We start from the raw sequence: 25142 nt of genomic DNA on the forward strand, positions 1-25142 counted from the left end.
CGATCATAGATATCATGATCGTTCATGCGGGAATGGGCATTGTTGGTCATTCACTGCATAAAAATGAACAATATGAATGATATATCATTGAACGATATCGTTATCATTTATATCGTTCATAGATATTGTACCATGTGTAGGCACCATATGATGCATACACACGTAGCGATCAGCCAGAGATACGATATCGCTGACTGATCTTCCTACACCCTCCCTGGTGTGCTGGATGATCGATCATCCAGCACACCACCAACTCACCGATGACTATAGTGACCCGCGATCAACGATCGTGGGTCCCTATAGTAACCTGGTCGATATCGAGCAAGTTGACCTGCATGCACAGTTAATGGACAATATCGCTATCATCCATACGTGGCCGCGCATTGCTGGTTGATGGTGAGTTGGTAGGGGCATAAAAATTAACGATTTGAACGATAACATTATCGTTCAAATCTAGCATTTATATCGCTACGTGTGTATGCACCATAAGAATTTGGGAGGGAGCAGGATTGGCTTTATTGTAATGGTTGCAAATTTAACGCCAGTAACAGGAAGCTGGGGGTTATGGTGCGTACACACTGGACGATCGACAACTATATCGTTGTACGATCTCCCAGGTGTGCTGGACGATCGATATCGATCATCCAGCACACCATGCACCCACCAACGACTATAACAACCCGCGATCAACTATCGCGGGTCCCTAGAGTAACCTGGTGGATATCGACCAGGTTGGCCTGCATGCACGGACGATGGACGATATCGATATCGTCCATGCGTACCCGCACATCGCAGGTCATTGGCCACCGAAAAATGCACGATATGAACGATAACGATATGATCGATATCATTATCGTTCATATCATCCATTTAAATCGTACCGTGTGTACGCAGCATTAGTGTTTCACATGGTCACACCTTTAAATAATGTTTTACGTTGTACTCTTATATCAACATGTGTTTGAAATGTATGACAGAAGGGGCTCAGGGATTGTAAAAAAAACAAAAAATGATTTCACAGCGCTAGTCTCTCAAACTCATTGGTGTGACACCTGTGCGTGTGTTATTGTAGTGGCAGGGGTTCTCAAGCTCGGTCCTCTGGACCCCAGACAGGTCACGTTTCTAGGTCTTCTCACAGAATCACAAGTGAAATAATTATCTCCACCTGTGCATCTTTTAAAATGTGTCAGTAGGTAATGAAAACACCTGTGCACCTGCTGGGTGACCTGGAAAATGTGTCAGTGGCAGGGGAAGAACTATGGGAGATAATGGAGGCACCTATCACAGGGCTCCAGCTCTGAAGGGGCACCTCCTCCATTGTCCACAACATATTCACCCCACTTAGGGCTGTAACTATGTACCAGGAGTGTACCGTCATAGCGGCCCAATACAAGTGACCCCTTCCTGGCACCTGAGAAGCCACCATACACTAGTGTAATGCTCCATGCCATGCCATCAGCTGCTGCCTTCGTCTATATATAGTCTTTCTGCATGCAAATTGCTACATTACGGTGTCAGCGGCTGTGATAGCACCAAATTAAAACTTGCCTCCAGGCGTCTGGGATGAATTCACGCCACTGGTCAGTGGGTAATGAATACACCTGTGCACCTGCTGTGTGACCTGGTAAATATGTCAGTGGGTAATGAATACACCTGTGCACATGCTGGCTGACCTGGAAAATGTGGCAGTTGGTAATGACTACACCTGTGCACATGCTGGCTGACCTGGAAAATGTGTCAGTGGGTAATGACTACACCTGTGCACCTGCTGGGGGACCTGGAAAATGTGTCAGTGAGTAATGACTACACATGTGCACCTACTGGGTGACCTGAAAAACGTGACCTGTGTGGGGTCCTGAGGACCAAGTTTGAGAACCACTGTACAAGCAGGGGCTGGCTGGCAACTTTTGGCCCGGGGGCAGATGCAAGTAAGTGGCATTGCAATGGGAAACCAGACGTGACAAAAATAAACCTGTAGGTGTGATCTGTCTAATGAGAACTTAGGCCCTCATTCAGAGCCGTACGCTCTGAGCAGAGCGCACGCTCTGCATGAGGGCCGGGCTCCTTTTTCATGGAGCGTCCTCCTGGACGCTCGTATAGCTGTGGGTCACCACCCACAGGCTATACGAGCGTGCAATTTGATGGCCGCGATGGTCTTGACCATCGCGACCATCGAAATTGCGAGCCGGAGCCTGCGGTTGAGGTTTTCAACCGCAAGCTCCGGAGTGATTTTGGCTCTATCAGAGCCAAAATCACTCCCACTGACATCACTAGTGATGTCAGTGGGCCGGCTTCTGACGGGAGGCGTTCCCGTGGGAACGCCCCCGTCAGGGAGGCACGCCCCCGGCACGCCCACCAAAGGGGGCGTGCTGTCAATCAACATTGACAGCACGCCCCCTTTGATCGGACACAATGAGCGAAGGAAAGTCCTTCGCTCGTCGTGTCTGGCGCATGCGCACGACGGAGCTCCCTCCGTCGTGCGCATGCTCAGTGCAGACCATCGACCCACTTGCGAGCGTACAGCCGCTCGCGAGTGGGTCTGAATCAGGCCCTTAGTTTCAATAGACAATAAAATAAATGTTATGTCAAACAGCTATACACAAATACAATACCTACCAAACCTACCCCATCTGACAGTGGCAGGCATGTTGCTGGAGTGTCGGTGTAAGGAACTGCATCGAAAGATGCAGTTCCACTGACAGACAGACATGGACCCAAAGACATTTTGCTCCTTCATAAGGCAGGTGTAAAGTCCAATGGTGCAACCGAAGGATCTGCCGATAGTGTGTCTTTTTGTGCACATCAGCGGATTCAGGCCCAGATTCAGAGCCGGTCGCTCTGACAGAGCGCTCGCTCTGAATCAGGGCCGGTCTTTTTTTTTTTTAGAACGGCCTCCCGGCCGCTCGCATAGCTGTGGGTGTAATGCTTCTCCACATTAGGATCTCCAGTGTGCTTGTTCAGCTCTCATGCTGATTTCTGGTGTTCAGCTCTCACGCTGATTTCTAGCATTATATATTCCAGCTCTCACACTGATTTCTAGTGTTATATATTCCAGCTCAAATATTGGCTCCTGGTGTTCAGCTTTTATGCTGATTTCTGGTATTCAGCTCTCATGCTAATTTTTGCTGTTCAGCTCTCATGCTGATTTTTGGTGTTCAGATCTCACACTGATTTATAGTGTTATATATTTCAGCTCTCATGCAGATAATTAGTGTTATATATTATTCAGCTCATATGCTGATCCCTAGTGTTATATTATTTCAGCTCTCACGCTGATCCCTTATGTTATATATTATTCAGCTCACACGCTGATCCCTTGGGCAAAATTTACTAAGCTGCGGGCTCTAAACCCCGCGGTTTGGTGGCGGTTTAACGGTGGGTTCTAAACCCGGGGGTTTGGCGGTAGTTTCTATATGACAGCCCTATTCTATTCTATCATAATATTTGTTTTAACGGCGGTTTTGCAGCGGTTTTGGCCTTAGTAAAGCTGTGGATAGCAACTCCGCCACCAAACCTGGGGTTTAGAACTTGCCGCTTAGTAAATTTTGCCCCTTTAGTCATATTATTCAGCTCACACGCTGATCCCTAGGGGTAAAGTTACTAAGAATCGAGAATGGTCGAGATGCCAATCTCAAGAGAATTTAGGCATGATTTTCAACTCGCAAATTGACTAAAGGCAAAGTTGGGTGAGTTAGAGAGAGATTTCTCTTCTCACTCATAAAACTCGGGTGAGATAGCAAACTTGAATCTTATCACCATCGGGCAAACTCGGAAGTAGTTTTCACCTAAAATATACAACTCAAATTTACCAAGAATCGAGATGACAATTGAAGTTTTAAACACTCACCTCCAGAGCTGCGAGTTTGGCTGAAACATACACAAATCATTGTGATTTGTGTATGTATCTGCCTGCAAATAGTTTAAATAGGGTATATTTAAAAAAAAAAAAAATACATAGGGTCCCCCCCTAAAAGCCTAACCAACCCCGGACTTGCCAGCCAGTCCTGGTACCTAAAATTACCGGGAACAAAACAAGTAGGGTTCCACCTTAATTTAGGTACCAGCACCAGGTTGCAGGGCCAGTCCTGGTTTTAATTATAGGGGGGAAAAAATTGTGTAGGGGCACCCTATAATTAAAACCAACTCCGGACTCTTTCTAGCGGGGGGCTGATGCCACAGCCAGGGGAGCCCTTTCACTAGGCCCCCCAGCCGCAGCATCAATCCTGACCGCTAGTCAGGCTAGGGATCCCTGGGCAGTTGGGGACCCCCCCAATAAAGGGGTCCCCCTCTCCAGGGCACCCCTGGCCTAGGCTGATAGCCCAGGGCTATCCCCGCCATCCTAGGGTGGTGGGTGGTGGTTTGACAGTGTATGTAGTGTGTAAAAATTAGAATTAACAACATTGGAACTACAGGTCCCAGCAAGCCTACCCCACATGCTGGTACTTGGAGACCCACAAATACCAGCATGCAGGGCATTAAGGGCCCGCTGGTACCTGTAGTTCACCTGTAAAGAAATGTGTAAAAAAACACACAACACACACCGTGAAAGTACAGTTTTATTACATATATATATATATATATATATATATATAGTGATAGGATCATTGGTAAAGTGGTCTGTGGCAGGTACATTTGTCCCAGATTCCTGTCTTATGTGTTTTAAACCCCCAGGAGAAAGTCTGCAGTGTAGCAGGCTTGAGTTTCGGCTTTTTGAAAAGCCGGTTTGGGACCTGGGGGTTGTGGGTGAGAGGAGAGGGAGGGCTCCACCCATGGCCACTCCAGGTTTTGGTTCTCACAGCCTGGTAACAGGCTTGTTAGGGTTTCCACCTGAGAGTGGCCAATATAAGCCTAGTGTGTTGAGGGCTGATTGTCTCACCTGGGAGAGCAGACAGGGAGTTTGCTCAGAGACACTTGAAAACCTAACTGTAAGTGTTGTGCTGTGCCCTTGTTGCTGGTGAGGGCATTAGGCCCTGCCAGGTTCTGGTAGTGAGGGAACTACCTGTGAAGTTAGTGCCCCGACAGGGCTAGGATTTTTGTTTATGTTTTCTTTATGTTGTTTCTGACATTGTACAATAAAGACTGGCGCCGACCAGCTTGTACTTGCATCCAGTCTGGCGTACTGTTTCCCAGCTGCTGTGTGTGAAAGGAAGGAGTCCTCTACCCAGGAGAGGGACCCCCTAACCTAACTGTGTCACAATATATATATATATATATATATATATATATATATACACACACACAGACTCACCTACATTACCAGGAGTGGTCCCCTTGTCCAAAGTAAGCATCCAAGGTCTTCTTAAAACAAAAAAAATTAAAAACCCGAACCACGCAACAGATACCAATCAGGATGGTTGATATCTCCTGAATGAACCGCTCAGACGTGGCTTCTGCCTTTATAGAGCCGTATCTGAGTGTTCATTGGCTGAGAGAGGTGAGCCCCCGCCTCTCTCAATCAATGAACGGCTCCTCCATTGAAGTCAATGGAGAGCTGCAGGTTACTAAAGTTTATTCTGCGGTTCCCACCATTGACTTCTCTGTGATATTGCCCAGTGTAACTCCTACGAGTTATTCTCTAGTGAATCTTCCACATGCCATTCTCCATTGAACCTTCTATGTGCAATTCTCCAGTGTACTCCCTATATTTAAACCTCCAGTGTATCTTCTTTGAGACATTTTCCAACGATACCCTTTATGGGCCATCCACCAGTGTACACTCTATGAGCCATTTCTCTATGTGCCTCTCACAGTGTATTCTGTATGAGTTATTTCCCAATGTGAGTAGTTATCTTTCTCTACCCTGCCACCTTGTTTCATTGCTAGTTTCCAGGTACCTGACCAGAGGGTGCCGACCTGCTCACTGGGTGCCGTAAAGCCCAAATCCCAATTGGAGGGGTCACTGGTGAAAACCACCAGTCGGTTAGACTCCGCACCTCTGGTCTCACCAACACTCGGATCTAGCTAAGGAGAAAAACATACTTACTTCCTCCCCATATGCTGTCAGTCCACGCCCTAGTACCCCGATTTCCAGCCCTCTTTCCGATGTTTCCTGTGTGTGGTCATGACACTGAGGCTGTGAATGGAAGGTCATGATGCTTCGCTATTCCCTATTACACTTTTCAGCAGAAACATTGAGGAAGAGTCTGTGTGTGTGTGTGTGTGTGTGTGTATGTGAGTATGTGTGTTTGGGGGGGGCATTTGGAGGAGGTAGAGAGGATGGAAGGGGAGCTGAGCAAGGGGCAGGAGAGGGTATGCACATAGGAAGCAGGAGGTGACTCACTAAACAAGTTTGGTAAAAGGAGGGGGCCTGCTTACAGACAGCAGCTAACTAGCCACTGATTGTATCGCAAGCGGGGCCGGTGCTGGGTACATGGGGAGAGCTCGGACCCCATAGCAACAGCAAACAGCATTCCATGGTAGGGATGGACAACGGAAGCCAGCATCGAATAGTTGCCGGGCTTCCGACGTCAAATCATACGATGCCATGGCAATTAGCCATCATATCGAAACAATTTGATACTATAACCATAGCAATGGTTATAGTACCAGCCGGAAAGGGGGCAGGCCGGTGGGAAAGGGGGTGGAGCCTCATAATACCCTTGCCTGCGTCGCTGTGGGGGCATGCCCAGCACTCTCCGAGATGCTGGGCTGCCCCCAGGCTCCCCCTTCACTGAGAATAGATGCCGTGCACTTGCACACGGCATCTATTATCCTGCTGTACACCCACTGCTCTGCTATGCAGAGCAGCGGTGTGTGCTCCCCCTCCACAGTCAGCCATCAGATGGACATCGAAAAGCTGCATCTAATGGCTGGCAACCACTGAATTTCTGGTATTCGATGGAAAATGTACTTCCAGCGAATCAGAAACATTGATGGTTGTTAACCATCGGCTTCTGATTTCTATCATTACCCTATGGCCATGCACTCAGGTGCTAAGTTACTTCCCTGTACTGCATGTTTGTGACAGCCAGCAGTAAGCAAAGAATACTGTCAGGATGCTCTAATTGTGTTCAAATCACATTCAGAGGAACCAGGGGCATTTCTAGAGAGGAGGGGGCCTGTGTGCAGTGTCCGACACTGGCCCCCTCCTCTCTGTCCGGACGCTGGCAGCGCACTGAGCTGTGCGTTGCCAGCGCTGGAGTTATAGACTCTGGGCACTAGAGTGCGCCCAAAGTCTATAGAGTATGCACAGGTCATGGGGAAAATGGCCGTGGTGGCCATTTTCCCTGTACTGTGCATGCGCAAATGACAGGAAAATGGCCGTGGTGGCCATTTTCCAGTTGTTTTTAGAGCGCTGCACCCTCGCTCCGACGTGGGACTCCGGAGAGGTAAGTATGCTATGGGTGCAGGCTGTGCGGTGCGGAGCCCGTGTGCTCCGCACACCCTGCACTCATTATAGATAACCCCTCTGAGAAGAACCTGTCTTATGCTTACAGTCCAGCTGTCAGATATCTGTGTCCAGTGCGCACTAGAGGCTCTCATTGCAGAAGATGTACCGACCTAGGGCAAGTGGCTCCCTGTCCCCCGGCCCAGCCTGTCCCTATGTACAAGCATCTACTTATTGTTACTGAGCAGTACAGAGTTTCCCAAACTCTGTCATTACAGTCCATGTTTTAAAGATATCTATGCTTGCGTCCAGATGGTTAAATCAAATTGAGGTACTAATTAAGCCACCTGTGCTCAAGCATGGATATCTTTAAAACCTTTACTGTAATGGCAGAGTCTGGGAACCTCTGGATCAGTCAAAATCATACTTGCCTACTTTTGGAAAAGTCTTTCAGGGAGATTGTGAAAGCAACGCCTATGAGTGTGGCGGTAAATTGGACGTGTACTGCTGGGCCTACCCCTCCACCACACACACACACACGCACAGTCCCTGCTCTGTCCCATGGTCCTCTGAGTTCATCGGCTGGTCAGACCAATTGCTGCAGTGGGAGCCATTGGGGGGAGAATCATGCACCTGTGTCGCAAGTTCCAGCTCCCACTGCGCATGTTATTATATAGATTATTATTATCTTATTTATATGGTGTCACAAGGGTTCCATCACATAGGGCCTGGTTATCGATATTATTTTTACAAAAAAATATGTGAAAAGGGTGTTTTCACGCCCTTTTCACATTATTTTAGTATCACATAAAGTAATTAAAGGGAAATTAGAGTAGTTTTCATGAAAAACTACTCTATGCCCTTTAATTCGCAATATTTTAGTAATCAGATCGCATTTCCCGTACTTGTAATGTTTTACTAAAAATAAATTGTAAAACATAAGTGGGAAAGCCCTGTGATAATAATGACATCTTCAGATGGCGTTATGAGGACTTTCCCCCCGAGCCCTGCTCTGCTCTGACAGTTAAACCATAAAAGGAGCTTGTCAATAAATGTATTATTAATAAAGTAGATGAAGTATGTAATTGCGCCAATATGTACTGTAATTATTCACAAAAACAGCATACAATATTGCATAACACACTGAAATGTCATACTTTTTAAAACATTGCTTCAGCAATAAAAAAATGATACACATTTTATTAAATAAACATCAGACATACTGTATATATCTGCAAAAATCATACAATCATTAAAATTGTAGCAACTCTGAGAAAAATAGCCTCTTTAGGTTATTTGAAACTTTGTATCTATGTGCAATGCGGTCATCCAAATGAGGATTAGTAGCAGCAAAAAAAAAAAAAGGTCCGACTTTCGGTTGGCGGGCCTTTCTAAGAGGACGTGTTTTAGGTGGGCTCCCTGTGTGCTCGTGGAGCTAGTCGAGTGACTGGGAGGTGGGCGTGAGAGACGCCGCCACAGCAGGGATAAGGAGCAGGCAAGCGGGCAATTATTTCCCCCCAGCCCCCTGCAACCTTACCCGGAAGTTGGACTTGCGCTGTCGGGTCAGGAAAGCCTGCTAGCTGCCATACGAAGTGGTGTCCTCCACGTGGGGAATGGAGGGCCCACCTCGCTTTGAGACTCACAGCGGGCTTGGCTGAACTGGAGGGAAGGTTAGGTCTAGATTATACAGGGCTGATGGCCCTGTGACGTCATACCCACGTGACTCGGCCTGAAAGGGGGAGGGGCGGGGATACTAACAGGGGACCAAAAGTGTCCGCTCGCGGGCTCGCTGCGCTCGCCACGCTTCGGGCACGGTGGCTCGCTGCCACCCCCTCTATGCCCTAGTGGATGGTAACGCAGGAGCGGTCCAGCCTCCTGCAGCGGTCACGTGGTGTCTACGTCACAGAGGTCCTTTCTCCAACTTGGAAATAGCAGCAACCCTGGAGGGAAGCCGGAGCTGGTGGCCATTGCGGAGGTGAGTGGAAGCAAGAGGTTGGTCTGAGGAGAGCCCCGGTGGGGATAGCAGATGAGGCGGCTGGTGCCTCCCATATGCAGCAGCAGAGGTCCTACAGAGAAGACAGCTGATTAGGAGAAGGGCTGGCTTCATAAGGGTGCTGGCAGCAGGGCCCAGAGCCATCTGCAGGGAGCAGACATCATGACCTACAGCGAAAACTGGGAGACAATCAGAGGCAGGTGAGAACCCTGGTTAAATGAAATCATAGGAGACATATGCAGAGGCATCGTGCTAAATAACTCCCTGAATTCATAGAAAATGCCACCTTGCTGTGCTGTATGTGAAGGTGAAAGCCAGATAATGAGTGGATGTAGGATGGGGTTAATACCATCTATGACTGTTTTAAAATCTGGCCGATACCCCTTCAGGGAATTTCCCGACTGAAAGACCTAGAGAGTATACTGGCGGAAGTAAAAGCAGTAGAACTGTGCTTCATAGAAAATGTTATATGTCAAAGAAGAGTTCCCCTTTTCTCGGTTGGCTATGTGATATGGAAGGTGGTTGGTAGATAAATAGGCATAGCTGAAGGGCACAGTGTCTGGCAACTGCTTAGAGAATAGTGCTATGCGACTGCCATACGATTTGGACGGTGCTGTGCTAAGCAATATTCCTGTTTATAATCTTAGAGCACAGAAGAGACAAAGTGAAAGAAAATATCTAACCCTTGTGTCGTCGAACGTTATAAAGTAATACCCTAAGGAACTTTAACCCTGTGTCTTAAGGAGAACCTTGTGTTTCAAAGAGAACAACATTTATACATCTAGGGGTATGCGGCCCTTTGGAGCTTGTTAAAAGTTGTCTGTAGCGAACTCACAGAGAATCCTATCCTGGTAGTAAAGTTGAATTCTAAAGAGAAGGGTACAGGATAAATAAAGGACCTCAACGGACATGATAAAGAAGAAAAACATTGTGAGCGCTATTTAATACTAGGAGAATGTTATAAGCAATATTCTTTGTCATAAGCAATATTGGTGTTATAGCAGAACTCTTGGCATAAGAAACTCTCCTTGGTTCATACAATCGAACTTGAAATGGATTGTTGTGTATAAATTTATAAGAACTTTGCTTGGAGTGGGTATATGGTGTGGGAAGGCAATTTTTGAGGAGAAGCAGAAGGTACATAAATACAACCTTCCAAATGCTTGGGTTATGGGAAGAGTGTAACAGGGAAAAAAAAATTCTGTGATCACAGTTATAAGTACTGTAGGCTGAGTGATTGGAAACCTACGATGTTTTAAAATTTTTAATGTATAGGATTTTGTCTGTTTGGAGTCTGCAGGCGATTCTCTAACATTTTTCTATTTTGAGGTGTGTCCAAATATAAACCGAATGTGTAAAGTATATAAGGTATTAATTGGGTAAAGTACATGGCGGCCTTCTTAAATCTACCGCTTACAAAATAGATAATGGTTAAGTGTGGGAAATAAACCACTCTCAAATATCTAGGAAATTCTGGTGTTAGGGGGGAAAAATTGTTTGGAATAAATTGCCAGGAGGTTTGGGGAAAAAGAATTGTGCGGGACTACTGGTATAGATATTAGTATCAGATAAACTGACTGTCTTAATATCTATTAATAACCGGACTGTGCTAACACCAGAATCCATAGATATAAGAACTGTTTGCATGAAATTTGGGTATGAAAAAGTATTTGGACAACACAGGTGGTAGCAAAATGGGGAAAAATAGAACAGTAAACCCCAGGCAGAGTGATCCCCACTCACCAAAAAATATATCTACATCTCCAGAATCTTTGAATGCGACTGGATTAGAAAACTCCACCAATACAATGAATGCAGCCGAACTAGCACGAGAGGTTTCATCCATTCTAATGCCCATAATAGATAAATGGTTTGTGCCAATGATCGAACAGAAATTCGACTTGTTACAAGAGTCATTGAACTCAGTTACTGCAAATTTGGAGAGCAACTCTAAAAGAATAGACATGGTAGAACAAAGAGTTAGTGATATGGAGGACATGACAACAAAACTCCCAAAATAACTTCAAATGCAGACCTCACTGGTAGAGACCCTTGAAAAAAAAATAGATGATCTTGAAAATAGACAACAAAGAAACAATCTTAGATTTGTGGGAATACCAGAACAGGTTAGAGGTCAAGGATTAATAGAAGTATTGCAGAAAGAGTTAATAGAGGCTCTCTCGCTGGAGGAAGTCCTAGGAGAAGTAATAATTGAAAGAGCTCATAGACTAGGCTCAGAGCGCCCAGAGAAAACACAGAGACCTAGAGCTCTATTTACTACAATCCGCATATTGAATGCAGATTGTAGTGTGATATTAACGACTGAATTCGCATTACGAATTCAGGCAATATCACAGGGATTTACTACAAATCGCAAGCTTGAGCTTGTGATAAAGCTCTGTCCCTGCGAATCCCCTCTGGAGCCTTATCACAGTATTTAAAAAAAAAATACTGTGACAAAGTGCCCGCGCATGCGCCGACCCGCCGCTGCTACCCCCGCAGCTAAGCCCCACCCTTGTGCTAAGCCCCACCCCCAGCGATCACGTACCCCCCGCGAACCCCCTCCCTTAATTACACTTACCTGCATGATCCGGGCCTTCAGTGATGTCCTCCATGCCTCCGGTCAGGTGATCTCCCATACTGTAATGAAAGGAAACGGGGAAATGGGAGACTTCTGCACTAGTTAATACATTATTGCATCTTAAACCAAAAAGGGAAAAAGAGAAAGATACCCCAAATTATAAGTCACCAATTATATTATTGATAGAATAGTTGGGGGTGCTGCCTAGGGACACTAAACAATTGAATAGGAAAAGAAGAGAGCAAGAATGTCCTCTTAGTTGGCACACTAATGAATCCTTATAAAATATAACTTTTATTTAAATAGTTAAAAGAACAAAACTATAATGAAATGAAATATGCTATCAGTAACATCATTACAAGCTTAAAAATAAATGTGATAAATTGTATGTGTCTCTATAAGCATTTTAAATCATAAGTCATATATATCCACCTGAAAATACACCATCTGTAAATTTGAATACTTCTATATTGCAACTGGGAGAGCAGATTATGTTTTTCATCCACATCAAGCAAAATAAGTGCTGTGCTGCATAGACAAAATTTGCTATTCACTGGTTCAAAAAATAATCAAAAATTGTACATACAATTATTATGGTGCTTGTATATTAATACCAGGAAAGTGGCGCAACAGTGTATATAATTGCTAATTAGTGAAATAATATCATTACCATAGTTAGAAACAGGTTGATATTCCTTGTGCGCAAAATTGGGTTGGGTATGTCACATATAAATGACCTCTCTTATAGGTCTGAGAGTCCCAAATACACTATTGCTGCCATAATAATTATTAATTGGAGACTGGTAAATATCTCCCAATATGAAGTCTAATATAGCAGTTTAGATACTGCAACAGTTTCAGTTGCTCAATAGTCTCTTGAAAGAGAAACACTGTTGCAGACACTGTTGCAATTGGTTTGTCTGTATGTATCTAATAAGACACCAAAAGAAAGCCCTGGTTTAAATGATGGAATTATGTTACAAACAACAGATTAGAGAATAAATAATATATAGTAATGATTTTAATCCACATCAATATGAGCCAATGTAGTGCTTAATGAATGAAATTCAGCTGTTTAATAGTATAGGGTTTTACCGAAAATAATACATAGATGATTACACTACTCATGTACTGCTCCCAAAAAAAAGCAATACACAATATTTGAGGAGGTTGATAGATTGATTAATACCCATTAGTCAGAAAGAATTAATATTCTTTCATGCCCAAAATTGGGTTAGGGTATATTATATATATAGCCTCACTCGTGGGTTGATAATTACCCAATATATTAATGCAGTTTGATAAGGAGGACTGCTTTCTCTAAATAAATCATTTATGATTGTATTTCAGCAGTAATCCTGTTGAATTTATTAATACAGGCAGATCTTACTACAAAAGGCACATATAAAAAGAACATATATAGGTGCAGCAATCAGCGTTCATCAATTCCTGAATGCTGTGGATGTGTAAATTAGAAAAAAACGGCTACATTCACCATTTAAATATTTGTATGTGAACGGACATGATAATGAATGATAAATATTTCAACAATGTTCCTGCCCATTGTAATGCTTATAGAGACACATACAATTTATCACATTTATTTAATTTATTTTTAAGCTTGTAATGATGTTACTGATAGCATATTTCATTTCATTATAGTTTTGTTCTTTTAACTATTTAAATAAAAGTTATATTTTATAAGGATTCATTAGTGCGCCAACTAAGAGGACATTCTTGCTCTCTTCTTTTCCTATTCGATCTCCCATACTGCACTGGGACCCGATCAACTTATGACCGGGCAGCAGTGCAGCATGGAAGACCAGCTGACTGGAGGGAGGACATCACCTGGAGTCCCAATCACCGGTCCATGGAGTCAGGTAAGTTAATTTTTTTTTCTTTTTTCTTTTTTTTGCAGTGATCAGCTTGCGGTCTGTTTAGACCACACAGCTGATTACTGGGACCGACTTCCAGCTCTGCTCTCCCCGTTATACTAGGAGAATGAATCCTGACATACTTTAGATCCATACAATGCATATGTCTGATCACAGCAGTGACACATGTGTTAGTTTAGCAGTATTGACTCATGACTGTATGGGCTCTATTTACTACAATCCGCATTTGTAATGCAGATTGTAGTGTGATATTACCGACTGAATTTGCATTGCGAATTCAGGCAATATCACAGGGAGTTACTACAAATCCCTTGCAGGGACAGAGCATGCGCCAACCAACCATCGCTAAGCCCCGGTGATCACGCGCCCCCCCTCCCTTAATTACACTTACCTGCAGTCATCGGTGCTCTGGTGATGTCCTCCATGGGTCTGGTCAGCTGACATCCCATACTGCACTGGGACTCAGTCAGGTGATGACCCGGCACCATTGCAGGCTGGGAGACCATCTGTCCAGAGGGAGGACATCACGGAAGCCCCAATCACCAGTCCCTGGACTCAGGTAAGTTTTTTTTTGCAGTGATCACTGTCCCAGCTGATTACTGGGACCGACTTCCAGCTCTGCTCTCCCCATTAGAGCAGAGTAGGAGGCCACCTCCAGGTGGTGTTATTATCACAGGGCTTTCCCCTGTATTTTTTCACAATTTATTTTTAGTAACTTTGGCCAGATCACATTTCCCATTACAATTATGGGAAATGCAATCTGATTACTAAAAATAAGTGATACTTAGGGGTTGGAGTATAATTTCTACTCCAATTGCCCTGTAGTAACTGTAGGTGATACTAAAATAATGTGAAAAGGGTGTGAAAACACCCTTTTTCACTTTATTTTAGCCAAAATAATGTTAATAAATAGAGCCCCTAGAGTTGTGATTGCAAGATTTATGAACTTCAGAGATTAGGAAACAATTTGAGAGCATTTAGAAAACTTCCCACACTTGTACTATATGGAAATAAAATTTTGATATTTCAAGACTTCTCAGCCCAAGTCTCTAGGAAGAGAAAATAGTTTACCCCCATTATGTTCTATGCTGTACAAACATCATATCCAGTTCACACTAGCATACCCAGCAATACTGAAAGTAACAAAAAATGACCAACAGGATATTTTTGGGAAAGTTAAAGATGCAAAAATAGACGTTAAATAGGGATACAATTAGATGGCGCTTTCCCTCATATTTAAAACAATCAGAAGAAATACTTAAAGCTGAAATGGGAAGAATACATGAAGGATAATGCTGAGTAAATTAATAAACATGGAGTATTCTGGGAAACAGCCTGTCACACTCTGTACACATTGTGTGACTTACCTTGCCATTTGCTGCAGGTCAGGATTTCTGTCTGACCTTGTTCGGGAACCATGCAGTGACATCACCATCATGCACTATGTCAGCTGATAGCATTCTTCCAGTGAGAGTGCTCCTGCCTCAGCTGACCTCAGCAGCCTATCAGGGACTTTCAGCAGAGTCATAACCCCTATGAGAACTCCTACGGGTGCCTGAGCAAAGTGTTGCTTCCTAGAGTTCTGTTCTAACCTGTGGCTCCTTTGTGCAGAAAACCACCACTGCTATCAGGCTCATTTACCAGACTCCAGTGTTCCTGTGATATTCCGTTACCTGTTCCTGACCTTGGCTTCGTTTGTGACCCTGATTTCGTCTGAACCCTTGTACTGCATCTGATATCTGGTTTTGACTTCGGCTATTCCCTGTGACCTGTTTACGCCTGCTCCCTGGTACCGTCTAAGTCCGTTTGGTTCTGACCTGGCCTGTCAACTAAGCTATACTTCTTCTCCGCTTCATCCGGAGTTTACCAGCACCTGTATAAGGGAACCTATCCTGAGGGCCGTGACCTGTGTGTCGACGCAGCCAAGCCCATACCTTCTTGCGAGGGTCCCTGGTGAATACCGCCGGCACATTAGACTCCGCGCCTCAGGATTAGGTCTAGCCAACTCCCTAATACGGGCCACAACCTTAACCATCCGGGAGTTGTCACATTGCTTGGGCCCAAAAAATATGGACACTGCTGGTCAGACTCAAGTGACAGACCCCAGTCTGGGTCTTATGAATGTGGTGAAAAGATTTAAGATGACACAAGCAGGTATACTACAATATTTGGCTGATTGTTTTACCTTGGCTTCTCAGTCTCAGAGGATTTTTTCAGACACAGTTAACCCCTGCATACATCCACTGCTGAAGATTTTGCTGTTAACTTGCAACTACATAATTCAGTTAAAGGGACCACTTATCACAATTGCTCACAGACCTCCCAGTCATCAAGTAATTTGAAGCCTGCACAACTTGGAATATTTCAGCAAATGCTAGAGCAACTGCAGAAGCTTTTAACCAATATTATGCTGATTCCACCAGAATTCATTTCTTCTGATTCTGACAAAACCCCAACTCAGCATAATAAAGCCAAGGAGTTTGTTGATTTGGGAGCCTTAAAGACTGTGGCCTCCTCCTCTGTACCAAAAAGGGAGAAATATCAGAGTTTCCCTCGGCCCAAGCTGTCAGAAGCTGAACATCAGCGGCGCAAGGAATTTCAACTGTGTCTTTACTGTGGGGGTCCTGATCATTTTATAAAAGACTGTTCTCTCTGTAAATCAAGGAAGGGTGACATGTCTCAGTGTCACAGCATTAATGCCAACAAACTATCTAGATGGTCACCTTCAGTTCCAGTTTCCACTACTCCAAATAGAGGTGCTGAGGAAGTTGCCCAAAAAGGAACTTGGGGTCCTGTGACAAGAGCACCCAATTCCAGCTCTGGGAATCAAAAGTGTGTTAAAATCTCCCAAAGTCAGTGAGAAGTCTGTTCCTGCAGTCTCAGGAGGAGTATCCGATATTCAAACTCCAGCAGGAGTATCTGATGTCCAGACCTCAGCAAGGGTATCTGATGCTTAAGTCCAAGCAGAGATATTCAATGTTTCAGTGCCAGTGGGGGTATCTGATAATTCAATTCCAACAAATCCGATGTTTCACTCTCAAGAGATGTGTTCGACTGTTCAACCCCAGGAGGGGTATCTGATGTTCTAACCCCAGTAGGGGCAGACGATGTTTCAGCCTCAAAAGCAGTGATCGATGTGAAAGGCTCGGAAGGGGTATCTGACTTCCCAGCCCCAGTGAGGACATCAGACTTTTCAGCCCCAGAGGGGGAATCCAATTCTCTAGCCACAGAGGGGGCATCTGGCTTTGTAGCCCCAGAGGGGGCATCTGATTTTGTAGCCCTAGTAAGGGCATCTGACTTCATAGCCCCAGAGAGGGCATCTGATTCTGTAGCCCTAGGAAGGGCATCTGACCTTGCAACCCCAGAGAAGGTGTCTGAGTTGCCAACCCTAGAGAAGGTGTCTGAGTTGCCAACCCCAGAGAAGGTGTCTGAGTTGCAACTCCAGAGAAGGTGTCTGAGTTTCCAACCCCAGAGAAGGTGTCTGAGTTGCCAACCCCAGAGAAGGTGTCTGAGTTGCCAAGCCCAGAAGAGGTTCCTGAGTTACCAGCCCCAGGAGGGGTCTCCAGTAAAGGATAACTACACATCAGTTAGGATTCACGCAGAATCGATTTGCAGTAAAAGGGGTTAGGACAGCAATAGCGGCAATTATAGCTTCAAGTATAGGGTCGACAACACCTAATGTACTGCTAAGCTTGGATGCAGAAAAAGCATTTGATAAAGTGTCATGAAACCATTTACAAAAAATCTTTGCGCCAAGAGAGTTTGTACATACGTTTTCACAATTTATAAATTTTTCAATACACCAAAAACTTTTTTGATTATTAATGACACGATTAGTTCACCTTTAGTCACGAATAGAGGCACAAGGCAAGGCTGCCCCTTATCACCTTTATTGTTTAATTTAGCACTAGATCCACTACTTTGCACTTTTCAGATGAACAATAAGTTTGAGGGAATTAAAATAGGGAAGCATGAGGTTAAAATTACGGCATTTGTGGATGATCTTTTATTATTTATATCAAATCCAGCACAATCTATACCACATATGTTTGATATAATTTCACAATTTGGTAATATTTCAGGATTTTTTGGTGAACTTGGAAAAATCCAATGCGCTTCAACTGAACACAGATAAAAATCCAAAATGGAAGGGGGACCGACATTAAAATATCTTGGCATTCAGATCCCAAAGGATATTGATAGAATGTATAATATCAATATGGAACTGCTACCCAGGTCAACTGAAAGGGACCTGGAGAGATGGCAGAAATTACCCCTTACATATATGGGCAGGGTAAGTTTGATAAAAATTACCATATTTCCCAGAATAATATACCCTTTACAGATTTTGCAATACTGATTTCAAAAAGAGATGAAAAAAGGCTAGAAGGAGGTTTTAGAAAGTTTATTTGGAATAATAAACAGCCTAGAATAGCTTTAATTAAGCTGCAACAAAAGAAATCTGAAGGAGGAATTAATATGCCTAATATATGAAGATACAATCTGGCCAGCATAATGAGATTCATCAGAGACTGGATAGATGATAGAGACAGCTATGTTAACAGTATGTTAGAACAAACCTTCTTAGATAATGAATCGTTAATATCATTCCTACATGCTTTAAGGTCAGAATTAACAGAACAATCCACTGCTGATGATGTGTTGGGAAGCTTGGAAAAATATAAGAAAAAATTACAAGGGCTAAATAGTAGACATACACTATTTCTTCCATTTATTAAAAATAGGGCATTTCAGAGAGGAGAAGCTGGTAAGCCTTATGATAGATGGGAAAAATCAGGAATAACAAACATACGAAAATTGGTGGATGGTAAAACGGGCAGGATTATGAAGAGTATCAAAATTATGGAGATGTATAAATTACCAGCATTGGATAAATTTGCCGTATTTCAGGCATTACATTATGCACAACCGGTATTACAGGAGTTATCGCAGAGAGACCTGAATAATAATTTAGAAAATTTTTTAAATCAACCGTTAGTGGGTAACCACGCCAATCGCAAAACATTATAACATTTTGAGAGAATTGTTAGATAAATTTAAGATAAGAAAGGGTCTAGGAAAATGGCATGATGTCTTCCCTGAGATTTCAATCGAAACCTTTTTTAAGACATTGAAATACTCTAGCAAAATTATTCAGGCTATATCATGCAAAGAAATGATTTTAAATGTGTATCTTAGAGGTTATGTATCCCCGAAGAGGAGATTTTGAATGGGATTGGGGGAATCAGACGAATGTATAAAATGTAAGAGAAAACAAGCTCCTATTTTTCACTGTCTTCGCGAATGCCTGGTAATAAAGAAATTCTGGGAGCAGGTTAAAGACTTTGTATACACACATTTGATAGAGTTTGTTCCTTTGACAGCAGAATGGGCAATATTGGGGATTCTAGACCATAAATTAAAATTTACCAGTGGTAGTAGGAAAATATTAACAATAGTATCAGCAGTGGCAAAAAAATGCATATTGCCAAGATGGATTGAAATTAACCCTCCTACGTTATCACTATTTTTGAACAAGTTGTTCTTCGCATTCCGTATGGAATGTATAGAATCATCTCAGAATAGAGAGGAAAAGGTAGAGGATTTGTTTGAGGTGTGGGGAGGTTTTATTAATTCACTACATATATCCCTGAAAATCCAACTGCATAAATGTTTTGAAAAATGCCAATGGTATGAAATAAAAAAATTTTCAGGAGACCCACCTATTGATGGGGTAAATCTTAAGTGAAGTAACTTCTATAGTAAGGAGGAAAAGATGTTGAGGTAAAGATTAATATCGGAAATTTATTGGCTTAAATATTTAATATTTTGAAAATTCTTGATATAGTAGATCTATGTAGAGAGATGACGGAATACTAAAGAGATGAAAGAGATGCCTATATTTAGAAAGTATAAGGTATAATATTATGCCTGTATTTATATAGAACCCTGATCTAGTAAGCCTCTGTAAATAATGTTGATGAAATGTATGACAATTTATCTGATTCGCTTCCCACTGTTTTTCCCTTTTCTTTATTTTCTTTTATTTTAATATTTATAGAGATATGTATGTAATGTAACTTTGTAGTTAAATGTATATGATAATTATGTGATCTGATGGTCAAATGTACTTCTTTTTTTTCTAAATAAAAAAAAAAAAAAGGTCCAAGCAATAATGCAACCAATATATGCAAGATAATTGCAATTTGTAGCTTAGATCTTTTCCTCTCAACTTCTTTCAGAACCACAGAGAACATGCATATAATAAGCACTTTGGTATATATTAGCACCATCACAGCACATGCAATTAGTAGCAATGCAGGAACTATTGAACAATTTTGAACAGTCTATCCGTATTCTTAGCCTTAGTGAAGGGAATTAGCACAGTCCCGGCACATGTACTGTGCTTAATGGAGGTGACAGAGGGAGAGGATTTAAGCAGTTTTTAAGCCATCATTCTGCACCTCTATCCCATAAATACTATATAGCAGGTTTAACCACTTAACTGACAATTTTTTTTTTTTTAAAAACCGCTCAGAAATTGTCGGTTTTTGTTTGATTGAATTAGGTGAAGAACATCTTTTAAAACTTTTCCAACACGATTTTATAAAAATATATTTTTTTAAACACCGTATACCACAATAATAGCAATTTTTATGGTATACTGTAGTGATGGCCATTGACAACTGTACCATTGATGGCCGTTGGGTTAAACCATCGATATAAACCATCGATTATTTGAGACTGAAGCCGCTGATGTTTCCTTAATATCTGTTGGGGGGCTGCCATCATTAGTGCATCAATGGTGCCCGTCAGCAATGGCAAAACCACTTGTCATAGACTATCGATTGTTTGCAAACCATCGATGTTCGGTGACAATCCCTAGTATACTGCATAGAACACCATCCCTAATCGGAGACACTGTATCGAGTCTTGATCGATACAGGACCACCAATATATATATATATACATACACACTGTATATATACTGTATATATATATATATTATATATTAATATATATATACACATACATTTATATATATATATATATATATCTATATATATATATAAATATAGATCCAATGGCGGCACTCCGGGGAAATAAAATCACTCCAACAACATAGTTTGAAGCAACATTTCATCGCTTTTATTAGCATTTTATCAAGCTAATAAAAGCACTGAAATGCTGCTTTAAGCTATGATGTTGAAGTGATGTTATTTCCCCGGAGTGCCGCCATTGGATCTATATACGTGTCTGTGTTTCTCGGCTTCAGAATCACATTGTGGAGGGCACCCGGACCAGTAATTATCTATTTACCTAATGCGTTCTGCACTCTCATCAAAAATGAGACAACGTCTGGATGCTTCCAGTGGCCTGATCGTCCACTTAAATAACCATGGATATCCACTGAAGGAAGGAGACACTCTCCATTTGTGCTATCAGTCAATTTTAATCTTGATTAAACATCATACTTGGGTTAACAAATCCCAAATGCATGGCAACGACGAGCCATCATCAAGTATGATGTTTAATCAAAATTAAAATTGACTGATAGTACAAATGGAGAGTGCCTCCTTCCTTCAGTGGATATCAATGGTTTTATACATATACATATATATAAATATATATATATATATATATATAAAACATAAAAAAATACTTAGAGGGCGCAAAGGAACATGTACTTTCAAGTATGTCGAACACTTCCAAAATGTTCAATAATTAGCACCAAGTCCTGGCTTTAAGTCCTTTTTGAAAGAATCTCTTCTTTTGATAAATGCTCCAAGGAAGTTGAAGGTAGGTACCATGAACTCCAGAAATGAATATCTAATTTCCTTTGGATGCGATTTCTGGTTAATTAGCAAGCCAATACAATTAGGCTGATATTTATCTGTTATTCACTCCAACCTTTATATGATTAAAAGAGAAGGTGTAGGTATAGGGATATAGTTGTTCCAGGGGTAATGAATCCCATTAGGATGGTATTATAAGAACATTTTATTCATTTTAAGGAAATCAGTAGACAGGAAGTGACATCATTCCCATTGAGGTATATAAGGCAGGCAGGAGAGAGCTCCTCATTACAGCCTGATCCTTGCTACAGAGCACATTACATTTGGAATTGTCTCCAGTTGTTTAGTGAGTATTTGGAAACAATCCAGCACATTTCTGGTTATTGTTTTTGTTATGTTATATAAATGTCAGTATTGTTTGATAGACCCAATGAAGGCTTTAAATATTATGCTTTAATGGTAATTTTAAGATTTGATGGCCTCTAAAGACATATGCTTATTAAGGATGGATTTATTCTGATAAGTATCCTATTATATGAAGGTTATTTTTTAATATATAGGTTCTTAAGGACAACATTTTGTGTTAACTTCTGTAGTGAACAATTTTTGGTATGTATTAATTATAATATTCATAATCGGATAAAAGGTGTTATTTATGTGAATACACCACATGATGGTTATTTCTGTTATATAGGTCCTTATTAGGGACTTTTTATCTTACCAGTTGTCTACTGGATCACGTATTATTCTGGTATGTATAGTCATTTTTTCATATTTAATAAGACCCCATATGTCTATTTTGAGCTCACCTTGATTGTTATATTAATTTATTTTTAAGATGTGTATTCCCCTGATGAAGCCCTAATGGACGAAACACGTTGGGTTGAGAATTTAAAAAGTTCATTGGTTTGAAGTGAAAAATCTGCTAATGGTGCTAATTATTGAACATTTTGGAAGTGTTCGACATACTTGAAAGTACATGTTCTTTTGCGCCCTCTAAGTATTTTTTTTGTTATTTAATTTGTTGGGCTCCCACTAACAGGGGTTCCACTTGAGGTGCAGCAAAACTTTTTGTTATAGTGCTAAATAAGGGCATTTTTGTATCTATATATATATATATATATATATATAAATATAGATATATATACTATATACATACACACATATATACAGTATATATATAAATACAGTCAGGTACATAAATATTGGGACATTGACAGAATTTTCAGATTTTGGCCTCTATTCACCACCACAATGGCTTTGAAATGAAACAAACAAGATGTGCTTTAACTGCAGACTTTCAGATTTAATTTGAGGGTAATTACATCAAAAATCAGGTGAACGGTGTAGGAATTACAACGGTTTCTATATGTGCCTCACACTTTTTAAGGGGCCAAAAGTAATGGGACTATCAACTCAAAAGCTATTTCATGGACAGGTGTGGGCTATTCCCTCATTATTTCATTATCAATTAAGCAGGTAAAAGGTCTGTAGTTGATTCTAGGTGTGACATTTGCATTTGGAATCAGTTGCTGTCGACTCAATATGAGATCCAAAGAGCTGTCACTATCAGTGAAGCAAGCCATCATTAGGCTGAAAAATCAAAACAACCCCATCAGAGAGATAGCCAAACATTAGGTGTGGCCAAATCAACTGTTTGGAACATTCTTAAAAAGAAAGAACGCACCGGAGAACTCAGCAACACCAAAAGACCTGGAAGACCACGGAAAACAACTGTGGTGGATGAAAGAAGAATTATTTCCCTGGTGAAGAAAAACCCCTTCACAACAGTTGGCCAAATCAAGAACACTCTCCAGGAGGTATGTGTATATGTGTCAAAGTCAACAATCAAAAGAAGACTTCTCAAGAGTGAATATAGAGGGTTCACCACAAGATGTAAACCATTGGTGAGCCACAAAAACAGGAAGACCAGATTAGAGTTTCCCAAACAACATCTAAAAAAGCCATTACAGATCTCTAACAACATCCTATGGACAGATGAGACAAAGATCAACTTGTACCAGAGTGATGGGAACTATTACCCCACGAACATTAGCAGTGTCATCTAAGTACACTACTACTAGAATGACAGCTCCGCTGTAGGATTTCAATACAGAAATCTCAGTGCGGAGTGTTCATTGGTTGAGAGTGGTGAGCCTTCCACCTCTCAGCCAATGAGCAGTTCTCACCATTTCCTTCAATGGTGAGAACAGAGCAAGCCCTTTTCAAAAATGGCGCCTTAGCTCTTTTTGAAATTCAAAGATGGCCACCGTGAGCCAATCACGGCTCGCGACATCATCGCTACGCCCACTCGGCTGGCTTATATAAAGCCAGCGCGAGGTGCTGTCCAGTCACTCAGTCCATCGGCCGGGTAGTTGGAGAGAAGACCAGCTGAAGAAGGAAGACGCCGCAAAAGCCCTGGATGGGTGGCGGCCATGCAATAAAGCTTAAAGGCCGCCGCCCTCCAGTTGAAGACACCATGGAAGTCCTGGGGGAAGCGGCAGCCATGTTAAAGAGCTTAAAGGCTGCCGCCTCCCCAAGTGAAGGTGCAGAAAAATAAAATATTTAAAAACAGACTGTCTCTTTGTTTTATTTAAAAATTTCTTTGCAGGGGTACTGTAGGTTCCAGCAGGCCCTTAATGCCCCACCTGCTGGTACTTGTTGTTCTCCAAGTACCAGTATGCGGGGATGCCTGCTAGGACCTGTAGTACTACTGCAAAAGATAATATTTATATTTTCATATGCACCACACTTTACACAATCAACCCGGCACCCACCGCCCAGGGGTGCAGGGGATAGCCCCGGTCTATCATCCTTGGCCAGGGTTGCCCTGAGGAGGAGGACCCCTTTATTGGGGGAGTCCACAGCTCCCCAGGGATCCCCGGCCTGGGCTGACTAGCGGTCAGGGGTGATGTTTTGGCTGGGGGGCCTGGTGAAAGGGCTTACCTTGCCTTGGCATCACTCCCCGGCTAGAAAGGGTCCGGTGCTGGTTCTGGTAAATACGGGGTCCATACACAATTTTCCCCCCTGTATTTCCAGGACCAGGACTGGTTCAGAGCACAGTGCTGGTTGCACCAAATATGGGGTACCCCTACGTCATTTGTCCCCCATATTTTGGCAACCAGGACTGGTTCTGAAAAGCCTGGTGATGGTTGTGCTTCATACGGGGTACCCCTACGTCATTTTTCCCCAGTATTTAGCACAACCAGTACTGGGGCTCCAAAGCCTAGAGCTGGTTGGTTCTTGAGGGGTGGGGCCACACCATTTTTATTTTTTACACAGGTTTTATTTTTAAACAGAAGCACAGATGGGTCTCACTGATCCTGTCCATGCTTCTGTGTTTATTTATACACAGATACAAGTATCACATAGTTCAGGTCCAAGCCTGCATCAGTCTGCTGGTACCTTCCCCTGGTCCTGTCACCTGCACCACCGCCACCGCTAATGGGCATGGGTCCCGGCCGCAGCTAATGCCTTGTATCGCCCGGGTCCATCCACAGCTTACGGCTGCTTCCTTCCCCTGAGTCCACCGCCGCTGCAGCCCTCACTG

Source organism: Taudactylus pleione, unplaced genomic scaffold (genome assembly GCF_031769625.1).
Source record: "Taudactylus pleione unplaced genomic scaffold, aTauple2 ptg000122l, whole genome shotgun sequence".
NCBI lineage: Eukaryota > Metazoa > Chordata > Amphibia > Anura > Myobatrachidae > Taudactylus > Taudactylus pleione.